This window comes from Pleurodeles waltl, chromosome 8 (assembly GCF_031143425.1).
Source record: "Pleurodeles waltl isolate 20211129_DDA chromosome 8, aPleWal1.hap1.20221129, whole genome shotgun sequence".
NCBI lineage: Eukaryota > Metazoa > Chordata > Amphibia > Caudata > Salamandridae > Pleurodeles > Pleurodeles waltl.
Window position 1 is genome coordinate 1,252,871,586 of NC_090447.1, and position 13,862 is coordinate 1,252,885,447.

Genomic DNA, 13,862 nt, shown 5'->3' on the forward strand with positions numbered 1-13,862 from the left:
CCGTTGTCTATTGATACTGAAAATATTATTATGGAGGACTTCTGGGGTCATTATGAGAATGGTGGTCCCAATGCGGGACTGCCAAACTTGCGGGGAGGATGCCATGGAGATGGAGTCCCCCCACCTTATTACAATGTTCCCGCCATTCTGACCAATGGGAACATTGTTCTAGAGCGTTCCCACTGGTCAGTCCCCCAGGAGCAGTGCTATGAAATAGCACTTGGTTCCCTTAAAGGAGCCAAGTGCTATCTAGTAGCACAGACGGGGATAACCAGCACCCTTGGAATGCATACACATTCCAAGGGTGCTGGGCAGGGGGGCCCTGCACTGTCCACAACATGGCTAATGGGCAGTGCAGGCCCCCCGTACTCCTCTGCACTACCTTTCTGCCAGCTTTTTCATGGCAGGCTCCCCATCATGAAAAGGCTGGCTGAAAGAGAGGTTGTAATTATCATGATGGTGATGAATTCCGCACCGCCATGGCTTAATCCAATCCCATCTGCCATTATGCTGTCGGGAGCCATGTTCCCGGCAGGGATGGTGGATCTTTGGCAGTCTGATTGCCAAAATTGTAATTTGGCCGTTGGACCGGCAATGCCACGGCGGTCCGTCCACCACCCCCAGTCTGGCCGAATGAAGACCGCCAGACTCATAATGAGGCCTTAGTGTCTATGAACATGGCTTTTACACTTCGGTGTGAGAATATTGGGTACTTGATGTTATGAATAGTGCCTAGGTTAACTTGGGCATAGCTCACAGGAACTATAGTTTGGACCAGATGCTGTTGGTAACAGTTGTATGTGTTAATTTGCACATATCTGGCTGTGTGGGCCAAAAGTGGATGCTTTGAATACCGTTTACAGGGAAACTGAATTATGGTTCAAATGAGGGAGTGTGTGGCATTAGATGTTCTGGATTTCAGAGACTTTGATGGTATCAAATTTAAGAATCATTAGTGCTCCCTTTTTAAACAGTAGTGAGATTATTTCTCATTGTTCGTGGTCATACTCTCTACTTCTAATACAGTATCACTTCTAATACTGGCCAGTTGATTTTGTTTTCATTGTGAAAGGAATCAATAAAATGTATAACAAATGGTGTGTTGAATGCTTTGCCTTGAATGTATGTATTGTGTTTGCTGAACCAGTTTAATCTATCACGTTCCTTCTTGCAAGTTGTAGTCCTGAATGAGCTTTGGATATTTAACAAACTGCACGGTATTCTATTAATCAATATTATTTAAATATACTTTATGATCAGTAGGTCTGAGTCAAAACCATCTTTGATGAGATAGACAACCTAGTCTATTCTTATCCAGGTCACAAACCGTCATCATCACTAGTGAAAGTAACTTAATCTTGCTAAAGAAAAATCAGTGAGTGCATCAAAATGGTTCTCTGAGTGAAAAAATGCTGTTTAAACCTTTTGATGTAGCACCTCAAAGCAGGATTTATTAGAAAAAAACATGGAAGACTATTTAATGCTTTAATACTTGTTCCTTTAAATGGCTGTATAACTTTTGTCAAAGGAAATAATGGTAGATGGGCGATACTAGAGTACATATATGTTGCACAGTTTCTCTTCTCAACATGCAGTGAATTTCCGGTTATACAAATGAAAGTGATCGTTTTTCAATAGCAATAACATTTTATTTGGGTGCACCACATGTTGAAAGATTACCCTCACATGGAACTATGATGGCCTGTGCCAGATGAAAATGATAAAATGGAATGCTCTGAATCAAGATAAACTAAAAGAATGCAAATGTGAACAAATAAACCAGAATTTAAGTAACACAGTTAAAACTACACTGTGCATCATTTCCCTTATTGCCTTAGCCACAAGTCATAAACTGAATAAAAGACATGTTGTCAAAAGATATTACATCAGAATATCTGACCCAAGTCATGGGTACAGTAAAGGATAGTAGGCATTCACTTTAAAAGTTGTGAAACCTGAACTCAGATCTGTGCAAAGAAAGTAAAACAAAAAGGGTTACACCTAGAAACTCTACTGAATTTAATATAGCTAAAAGGTAGTTACTAGAAAATGTTGGGGGTACTTTGAACACCAGTGGTTATAATTATCTTCAAAATATAAAAATTAAGACACCAAAGTAAGTTTTATGATTATATAATAGGCTAGATCACACTATTAAACTTTGTGCACAAAATAGAGTGGATGTCTTTGAGTGGGAGAATCACCAAGCTGAGATAACCTCAGCATACACATATGATGTAAAAAAAGGCACAGCCTCTCAAGAATGGTTGCTTATTTATAATGAAGAGAGAAGTGAACTCCATGGGACAATTAGTGCAGAGCATGCCAAACTAACAGCAAAACTACTCATGTCATATGGCATGTCAAGAACAAATACGATTTCAGACATATTGGTTAAGGCAGATATAGATTATTGGGAAACTTTGTTGACTACTGTGTACAAAAAGCGTTCCTATTGTCCACTGTATCTGACGTATGGCATGGCCATCTCATGCCCTCTTTTCAAAAGGACAATAGATCCTTTCAAGTCTAATATCATTTGATTGTACTCTTAGATAATGCTAGAATTCATATGGTTACTAATTGGGCATCTATATTATGTTAGAATCTACAAGGGCAAGCTCAGCCTGTAGCTGGAAGTGCTTCACATGATGTGCATACTTTTCTGATGCAAGACTGTGTTTACCTAAAAAGGTGTGGCATGAGGGAGTGTTAGGAACTGCAAGTGTATTTCCCGTAATTTATAGTGATCACAAAAAAAATCAAGAGAATAATAATAACAATAAAGATGAACAAAGAGTGATTATGAGGTAGAAGGTGAATTTGAGGAAGATCTATTGATTGCAACAAGACCACTTCCTGACAATGAAGCTCATGTATAGATTCAAGAAACTAAGATATGTGAATCGAGTGAAAGGGAAGATGATTCAGAGGCATGTGAATCAACTAGAAGTGAGACAAGGGTTCTGAAAAATGCTTAAACATAGAGTAGATTTGAAAAAAATTGTTGAGTCAGATATTTATCATGGTAAAATTAAAAAAATCACTTTTAATGAATGGGTGTTTCTGAATTTGGAAGCAGGGAAGCAAACTTGTCATACATATGAAGAAATGGTTAGGAGTCTGACTAAAAAGTGAATTTGAGTATCTTATAAAATGAGAATGACAGAATCTGAATAACAAAAAGGAAGTATTGTATGATTAAAAGCACATTTCAGAGAAAGTATAGTTTAATTGGAGAAAAATGGAAGAATGTGAAAAAAGCAAAAAGATAAATTGACTGAAAATCCACAGAAATACAAAATGAAGAACGTCATGAGTGATTCTGCATGTGAAGTTTTTGAAAGAGTTACAATTGAGAGAAGTGCTCGGAGGAACTTATGTGCATGACCCATGAAACAGACTGAATTTATGTACTTTTACAAAGGTTTTTTATATAAAACTTAGAGAGGAGCCTGAAAAATAGTACACTGAACCTGATTAAGCTGTGACTGTTTAAAGAGTGCTGTAGGGACATTTGGATGTATAATTTCAATTATAGTGCCTAAGGATTTGTGAAATTAATACTGTGGAGCAGAAGATGATTCAAATGGCACAGAATGTGATCACATATCAAGTATCACAGCAATACCGGCACCTGTGCATAACATGCATATTACAAGGCAGCACAATAGAAATGTGCCTCTAGCTCTAGTTTCACAAGCATAAGTGAAGAATAATGTAATGGGATTTCCATAGAAGTTTAAATTTCAGCAAAATCTAATCTCAAATGAAACAACTAGTAATTCTTGACACTTTGCAGCTACACTTGGAGTTCCTTATGGACCAAGTCAGGCATAATGGCTGGGCCTAAGGGGAGGAGGACTGCATGCTGGGTGTGGTCCTAAGGTAGACAAGAATGGCCTATGTAGAAGGAGAAGTTAATGGCTATCCCATATAATTTTTGGTTGATAGAGTTCCTATCTATTACGTATCTATATATATGTTAGACCAGTGGAAATTCCAAAACTATCCCTCTTGGGAAAATAAGTCAAAATAGTTGGCATTTCAAATAAGCAAGTGTCAATTATACCTGGAAAAATAGGCTTTGCTTTAAATAAGCTTACATTTATAATTAGTGGAACAAGTCGAGTAAATCTATTAGGTTGTGATCTGGTATGTAAGTTAAATCTGTAATTTGTTGAAACTGGATGGTGCTTGCATTCAAACAAATTATCCTGATGTTGATTTATAATTGAAATCAACAGAAATAAAAATTCCATGTTTCTAGTACTCTCAGATTGTGACTTACAGTCAGATTTAAGATACATGGTGGAAAGAGCAGTTTGAGATTTTACAGGAAGCATGGTTGAGCTGATCAAAAGTACAATAACAGTGTAAATCAGATACAATATGCATGTTCGCCAATAACAACTTATTCACAAAGCTGAGGAAGTGATTACATCTGTGATTAAAAAGGAGGTGCAGCAATTTATTTCAAAAGAGGTCTTTGGAAGTCCATGTAATTCACCCTTTTATGGGAAATGGAGGCTTGTTTAAGATTTGATAACAATTGATGAAATAGTAGCCCCCACTTGTTCTGTGGTACTAAACCCAGCAGAAATTGTGGTTCGAAATCCAGTAGATGCAGAATTGTTGACAGAGTCTGTTTTGTGCTCAGCATTTTCATCTAATCCTCTTCATGAGGACAGTCAATATCATTTTGTGTTTGAATTTCAAAATAGAGTCCTTTTTAGGCTAAGATCCCAGAAGGGTAAACAGAAAACCCTTAATTTGTCTCCTAAATACTCAAATAAGATCTAGAATCTTTAAATTGCATTATTACTTGGTGTTAGTGCAATACATTGATGATTTGATGATATCAAAAATAAAAATGGGCAGTAAGTTGGATACCATTGTATTATTGATTCAGTAGGCTGAAAATGGGCAGAATCAGCATAAAATATTTGTAAGAATTTTCTTTTATTTCAGACATCAAATCGAGGTAATGAGAACGGTGCCAGCACACCACTATGATTTTCAGAATGAACCACACATATAGAAGTGAGGATGTTCCTAAGAATGATTGGATACTGTTGCTAGTTGATTCCAACTTTTCCTTGATCGCAAAGCCTCTACGGAGATGCACAATGATTTCTCTGATCAGGTGCCATGGAATGAAGAATGCATGCTGCTAAGACATACTTTGTGTACATCACCTGCTTTAGGAATGCCTGACTATGAGAAAGATGTGTATGTATTCTGTCTTGAAAAATAAGGATGCTCACTTTCTGTTCTTACACAACAACATGGCAATCCAAAGAGAACAATTGCACATTTTTCTTCCACAGTAGACGCAGTTGCTGCACCTCTGTCTGGATTTAGGAACAATATAGCAGCACCTCTCATAGCCATCATACAAAGTGATGCAATAGTCATGGATTACAGGCTTTTTGTGCTAGTGCCTTATTTAGTGGAAGCACTGTTAATTCATTTCAGAACACAGCATTTAACCGTTAAATGATTGACTAAAAGCAAATTACCCTGGCTGCTGAAAATATTGCCAATAAAAGGTGTGAGATTTTGAGTCCAGCTTCTTTTTTACTATTGCCAAGCGATGAAAATAATGATGAAATAGATGAATTTGAGCATGACTGCTTTGATCTGACAGAAGAGCACACTAACCCAAGACCTGATACTCAAGATGTACCACTTGAATTGGTTGATTTAATTTTATTGGTAGATGGCTTATGTTTGAGAGATGCCTATTAAAGTTTATGAGCAGTAGACCTGGGTGGAACTTACAGAATTTCTCTCTGCAGAATTCTGTAGAGTTACATACAAATTCTGCGAGATTCTGCAAAGTTCCGCCAATGGGAGGAAAATGCACGTCATGCTGCTCGTGATGTGGTTTAGCACCAGCAGCATGTTCCACCCTGACAACTCAACATGAATGGCACCACACTATTTTTGAGTTGGCTTTGCTGCTGCTCGAGTAGAAAAACTACTTGGAAAACAACGCATTGACTAACACCGCTCACAACCACCTGTTAGAAAATCTTGTAGGAAGCCCTCCTAGGAACCATGAATCGTGCTAGGTGACCCCAAACCTTGGTCATGACCATCATATCACGTTTTGAAGCCTACTTTTGATCCTGTTGTCATCACGTTGCTGAAATAGAAAAATTCCACCACAGTGCGATTGACGGAATTTGGCAGGAACGCTGCATTACAAGAGTAAGGAGAAATCACCAAATTTCTCCAGTTCCATGAGCAGAATTAAAAATTCCACCCAGACCTAATGGGCAGTATATGCAGTTTGCATCTTAACATACATTGTGGAGGCATCATACTTCTGTAGTATCTCAGCAGCAGTAACTAAATTGATTGATGTTACCGAAGCTTGCGGCATAGACAATGAATTTAGTGTTACAAGACATACTGACAGTATTATTTTGAAGTGCTGCATGACTTTGGCTAACTGTGGTCAAAGCGAGGTTTCATGACTTCTGCTGCGACAATTCTCAATAGGCTACTTCATGTTTCACATGCATTGAAATTACTAAACAAAATAGCAGTTGTCAAATGTGCTGCACACAGAACTGGAAATGGCATGATTTCATTGGGCAATAATGTTACTGATCTGTTATTGAGGACTCATATTACCAACACTGCCAGAACAAACCAATGAAAATTCAGAAACAATTGTTGAAAATGTTAATAGTTTTCTGTCAATGTCAGTTGAAAAATACAGATGAGCTAAGAGACGTGCAGAATGGAATGTCACAAAATGAAAAGAAAAGTGGGAAAAAGCAGGATCCAAACCAGCTGAAAATGGTCCATTCAGGTCCTGGCTTGCAAACCTAAACCATTGCACCTTGGTTTTTCCTAATGGTAAAATCATGAACTCTATTGTTTACTGTTAGAAATGGGATCTTTGGTTGGCAGTCAGGTTACCCACTGTCCAAGCAAGGACCCTCACTCTAGTCAGGGTAAAAGAGAATCACCCTCAGCTAACTCCTGCTTACCCCCTTGGTAGCTTGGCACGAGCAGTAGGCTTAACTTCAGAGTGCTAGGTGTAAAGTATTTGTACCAACACACACAGTAACTTAATGAAATCACCACAAACTGACACAACACAGGTTCAGAAAAATAGGAAATATTTATGTAAACAAAACAAGACCAAAAAGACAAAAATCCACAATACACAAGTCAAGTTATCAATTAAAAATCAAAAAGAGTCTTTAAGTAGTTTAGTACACACACTAACACTGTTAGCGTGAAAATGTACCTTAGGTGCATCAAAAATAACCCCGCACGGGCTAGTGTGTGTCAAAAAGGGTTGTGATACGTTAATTCCACTCACGAGCGGGACCTGGCGTCGTTACTCCTTTCGTCGGGTCGGGCGTGTCGTTCCTTCTCTCCGCTGGAGAGCGATGCATCGATCCAGCCAGCACTCTCGGTTCTGGGCAGGCATGCTTCCTGCGAGCGTCGATTTTCAGCCGCATAGCTGGTGGTGCGTCGTTTCTTCAGCCGCCAATGGGAGTCGTGTCGATCTTTTCCCCGCACGGCGCTCTGTGCGTGGATTTCCTCCTTTTAGGTTGCCAGCTTCTCCTTTCAGGCTCCCAGGAACTGGATGGGCACCACAGGGCAGAGTAGGAGTCTCTCCAGAGTCTCCAGGTGCTGGCAGAGAGAAGATTTGCTGTCCTTGATACTTCAAACAACAGGAGGCAAGCTCTAAATCAAGCCCTTGTAAATCTTCACAAGATGGAAGGCACACAAAGTCCAGTCTTTGCCCTCTTACTCTGGCAGAAGCAGCAACTGCAGGATAGCTCCACAAAGCACAGTCACAGGCAGGGCAGCTCTTCTTCCTCAGTTCTTCAGCTCTTCTCCAGGCAGAGGTTCCTCTTGTTTCCAGAAGTGTTCTAAAGTCTGTGGTTTTGGGTGCCCTTCTTATATCCAATTTTTCCTTTGAAGTAGCCCTACTTCAAAGTAAAGTCTCTTTTGAATGTGAAATCTTGCCTTGCCCAGGCCAGGCCCCAGACACTCACCAGGGGGTTGGAGACTGCATTGTTTGAGGGAAGGCACAACCCTTCCAGGTGTGAGTGACCACTCCTCCCCTCCCTCCTAGCACGGATGGCTCATCAGGATATGCAGACTACACCCCAGCTCCCTTTGTGTCACTGTCTAGAGTGAGGTGCAACCAACCCAACTGTCAAACTGACCCAGAGAGGGAATCCACAGACAGGCAGAGTCACAGAAATGGTATAAGCAAGAAAATGCTCAATTTCTAAAAGTGGCATTTTCAAACACACAATCTTAAAATCAACTTTACTAAAAGATGTATTTTTAAATTGTGAGCTCAGAGACCCCAAACTCCACATGTCTATCCACTCCCAAAGGGAATCTCCACTTTAATCAGTTTTAAAGGTAGACCCCATGTTAACCTATGAGAGGGACAGGCCTTGCAACAGTGAAAAACAAATTTAGCAATATTTAACTGTCAGGACATATAAAACACATTACTATTTGTTCTACCTTAACCACACACTGCACCCTGCCCTTGGGGCTACCTAGGGCCTACCTTAGGGGTGCCTGTTATGTAAGAAAAGGGAAGGTTTAGGCCTGGCAAGTGGGTACACTTGCCAAGTCGAATTTACAGTTAAAACTGCACACACAGACACTGCAGTGGCAGGTCTGAGACATGATTTCAGAGCTACTTATGTGGGTGGCACATCCAGTGCTGAAGGCCCACTAGCAGCATTTGATTTACAGGCCCTGGCACCTCTAGTGCACTTTACTAGGGACTTACTAGTGAATCAAATATGCCAATCATGGATAAGCCAATCACATACACATTTTGTACAGGAGCACTTGCACTTTAGCACTGGTTAGCAGTGGTAAAGTGGCCAGAGTAACAAAAACAGCAAAATCAGAGTCCAGCACACATCAACAACCTGGGGAACAGAGGCAAAATGTTAAGGGAGACCACGCCAAGGATGAAAATTCTAACATTTACCATATTGACAGAAACCTGTAGATCTCTGGATTTATCTTTGGGGTGCTTTGATATTTTTTGGAGCAGCATGCTGCCTGGTGAATTTGCTGGGGCACCCACTCCTTGGTATATTGGTACCCATTATGATATTTTTTCATTTGCAAATGATTTGTCTTACTGTGGAATGATGGGCTTGATTCTGTTTGGAAACTGCTTTATAACTCTTCCCTGACTGATATGCATTACTATTTGTTTCTCTGAGACAGTCACAGATTTGTGTTATCACAAACCTGAATACTCCATACCAAACTGAAATGGTTTCTTATTCTACATGCAGGGTTTAGCTCCTGCTCATGATCAAGAAATCATGTGTACTTCTTTAGCCAAACTAGATTCCAAGCACCTCTTTAACTGCTGTGGAAGCAGTAAGCCTGCACTAGTTCTTTTCACACAGGTGTCCTGAAAGGCCATGCTTCTTGAACAGACAATCTGGCATTTCTGTATGTCACATGAGATCTAATTTGTTACATACTGTTAGGATTTGATGTGGAGAAGCTGAGTGGCTCGTGGTACTAATTAGGGGCAGGCGGCGCACTAGTGGGGGAGAATTCATATTTTTTGTAAAAATTACCTCAATTGCCACCACCGTCACCTCCGCGCTGCTCCTCTCCTGTGCAGACAGGCTGCAGGCACAGTCCCCCAACCTGCCCTGTGGACAACCCTGACACAGCTGGGAGCCTGTGCCTGCTTTCTCCAGCTTGGCAACATAGTGCCAGGCTGGAGAAAGCCTACAGCGCATGTGTGTTTGGCCAGCCCGAGACGGCCGGCCAAACATGCATGCACAGTGAGGGGGAGTGCTGTGCATTCCCCCTCAGTGCATGTCACAGCCTGTAGCCCTGCCCATTTAACCAAAAAACGATAATAAACATAGTTGCTGCTGCTGGCTGGAAGGTGACGCTCCTCCACCCTAGCGGAGGAGCTGTGCCTGATATATATATATATATATATATATATATATATATATATATATACACACTAATAGGTAAATCCATGGAATCTTCAGAGGGTATACGTTCTTTATTGCAACCCTGTAAGCTGGGATCACAATTCAAGTTTCTATCAAACTCTACAGGCTGTATAGATCACACAAAGGACACAACACAAACATTTAAAACCATTAGGATGGCACATAAATTCATAAAATAATAATCAAGGTAAAGAAATAAAGCCTACCCTAACAATAGCAAGGCCTCCGTTTACTGCAAGTAGGGTGAGCTAATCAAAAATGTAATGATTCTGCATCAACACAATTCGAAGCCTTAATGCAGATCCTAACCACTACTGTAATTATTATCCCATTAGTACCATTTAATAAGACATAATTACTCCAAAGCACAGAGTCACCAGGGACCAACTGCGGTTTTTGGATCTATCAAAAGCAAAGATCATTGGCTCCACAAAAATACAGACAACTGAGGAATTGTTGGCTCTACTCTTCCTGTCTCACACAGTCTCTTTATGTTAGCAAACCATTGCTGTAATCAGAGTGATGATCACACATAAGACATACCCGATCCTTAACCAAAGAGAAGCTGACACCCATTAGCCAGCATCTAAATGCTAGGAGACAACTTCCTACTTTGGATATAATGACCAATTCCCATCCCCCTAACATAAACAACAATATCAATGAAGGGAAAGTCCACATACTCAGAAACACTGAAATATATTTTTCCAACAGACAGGCCACCAACTTATCATTCCACCAGGAAACTACATGATTTTGAAAATGGTTTAGTCAAAAGAGAAGGCATGTTCCGAAACCATTGTAGCCCCAGATCTGCAGGTTCAGAAGGCTCTCAATTATCCAAACTTTTATATATTAGTCAGTGTCTAATTTTTAAATAAAAAGGTGCTGGTGCCCAAAACCCTCTTCTTAAGCACTTAGCTGCTGCAATTAAATGTGTGAACACGGAATACTGAGGAAGTGTAATCCTAAAGCCATCTCAATCAGTTTACTGCCACTCCCTGCCCCTTCAGCTCACTCTTGCAGGTTTCTGCTTTCTTCCTTTGTGAAGCTTTTTCGTTTTTCTCTTCCTCTGTCATTCCCATATGTGTCTTTTGCTCGCTGTAAATGCTTGAGGCAGAAAATAAGTGCCGGCCCTCAAAAATAGGTCCCGGTGCTCTGCACGGGAAACAACAAGCACAAATTAAGCACTGCCATTAGTGATACTTTAGCATGCCATGACCAATTTTAGCTAGGTGCTCCAACGTTCATCAAGGCCCAAATAGACAAGATGATCACCATGTGACAACCAGAAAAAGACAGGGCAAGAAAACAACTGAACAGCTCAACCTGGCCCCAACAGGAATCAATAGGTAGGGCACAGCCTTACAATGCAGACTGCAGCAATGAACGAAGGGTGGACATGGGAATCGGCTATTGCCCAAATTTGACTATAACTGTCTTGTGCCTGCAACATTAACAACTGGTATAGCCCAAGGCACAAGGGTTATAAGGCTATTAAAACATTCCACCCACTGAGGGTAGAATGTTCTAAATTGCAAATGGAGAAACAGAAAGACAAACATTGGGATGTTGGAGTAGAAGTCTTACACCTGTCATTATTACCCGTGAGCCACTTCATTGTTTTCAGTGAAGCTTCCAGCAAACGATGTTCCAATAATGTTTATTTGCATCTTAGTTGCCCGTTTATTTACAAAGTACAACCTCCCCCCACCCCCCTGGTCTGCATGTAAGTTAAGTTCTCTGAAGTAGCAGCAACACCATATTTCAGCACTATACAACACACTGATAATAAATAACCAAGAAAGTGACTAGTGACTTATCCAAGTTCATTTTGACTCCTTCTCCACCACCGCTAGGGAGTACATCTCTAAAGCAATAAATAAAACAGTGTGCTCACATTATTACTAATTCACACAGATTTATGGATATTCTACAAACTGTGCTACATAATGAACGCGATAATGTTTGATTCAGTACCTAAGAGATAAGCTCACATTAGCAGCGAATAATTTTATGAAGGCAAATGGACTTTGTGCTTGAAGAAGCAATGCATTATTAACACATTAACCACATATAAATATCGAAACTGAACGAGGACAAGGATGCATTTTTCGTTTATTGATTCTGATAATTACAACACTTCTGCGGCTAATGCTACAACTTATCGTTTGAAGCATCGCTGTAGCTTTGTTCTGGGTTTTAGTGAGGAGTACACGGGAGGCAGATGGCTTGACGTATATTTTCACTGCAGAGGGGGACTGGGATGAGGCAATGAGTCAATGAGTGTCTTGAATACAAAGAAAGGTTTGTCTTTTCAGACCTTGGCAGGATCAATTGTCTTCTGACTCCCACTGAGCCAATGGGTCACGCCCAAATGAAATGTATCAAGAAGTGGGATCTTGGCCTGCCTCTGCTCATCACTTCTTAACCAGGTGGTGAAACCCAACACCAAATTTGGAAGAAAGCCAATCCTGTCAGAGGTGGTAGACAGTGGGGGCTTTAGCACTCAGGTCCATGGCTTTTTCAGGGCCCTGCACTGCAACATGTGTTTAAAGATTTTAAAGTGAGCCTGATCTATTTATTAATTAAGAAGCATCTGACATGGCTAATACCAGTAGATGGTGGCAGATGCTGTGAGCTTGCCCTGCAAAAATCTCTGACATGGCTGAAGTGGATATGGTTGGCTGGCGGGTGGCAGTAATGAAGCTTCTGCCTTTGGCATTTAGGGCTTGCTCAGGGCAACTGAGTCGTATGCCCAGGTCTGAGAAACTAATAGAAACCAACTTTGCTCAGTGGAGGCTGAGGAATGTGATTGAATGTAGGCTTTTCCTGCGAGGCCCAAAATGGCAGCCCTCCAGCTGCTGTATCCACAAAGGAATCAATAGACTGGCATGGTTGTCCAAGCAAATCTTCATGGCAGACGTGCTCTGGGCTATCATGGCAGCCCCATTTCTAAATAAGGTGAAGCAGAGGTTTCTCAACAGCATAGCCATGGGTTTCTTGTTATTAATCACTGAATCTACAATGGCTATCAATTCAAGATAGAACTCACTTCAATAAGTAGCTACCTGTTAACCATCAGCTCTGTTACCTTTGAAGAAAATAGCCCCTTCTGTCTCAATGCTTTTCTCCATAAACAAAGAATGGGTAAAACCTTTTGATATTTCAGGCACATAGTTCCTTTAATCAATGTGCCATGAGTTTAAAAGCTACACTTTGAATACAGAAGCAGGGTGACAGTACTGAGGCTGGGTGATACTTCTGCGCGATTGGGCTCAGAGTGATCTGGGAGACCAAGTGAATGAAGGGCGGCAAATTGGCGTTGCCAATGCTTATTGCTACTGCACAGCTTGAAGTAGATTTGTAATGGAAACCCCACTGATTGCTTGGAGTGGATGCTAAATCTGCAGAAGAATCTGGTGATTAAATTTCCTTATAGTGGAGGACTTTACACTGGTGGATTATTCTATTGTTTAACACTTAGGGGGTCATTTTGACCCCGGCGGGCGGCGGGCGCCGCCCGCCTGGAGGAAACCGCCATATGGCCGCTGAGGCCATTCTGGCTTTCCCGCTGGGCTGGCGGGCGACCGCCAGAAGGCCGCCAGCCAGCCCAGCGGGAAACCCCTCCCCACGAGGAAGCCGGCTCCGAATGGAGCCGGCGGAGTGGGCATGTGCGACGGGTGCAGACACTGAAATACCCAGTGGGGCCCTCTTACGGGGGCCCCTGCCGTGCCCATGCCATTGGCATGGGCACGGCAGGGGCCCCCAGGGGCCCCGCGGCACCCCCTACCGCCATCCTGTTCCTGGCGGGCGAACCGCCAGGAACAGGATGGCGGTATGGGGTGTCAGAATCCC

The 13,862-nt window shown here is 41.5% G+C and overlaps 1 protein-coding gene across 3 annotated transcripts in view; it reads right to left on the minus strand.

Annotated features, from left to right (window-relative positions):
* Positions 1-13,862, minus strand: part of RXFP2 (relaxin family peptide receptor 2) — a 932,621-nt gene that overhangs the window by 579,442 nt on the left and 339,317 nt on the right. The window lies entirely within an intron of this gene.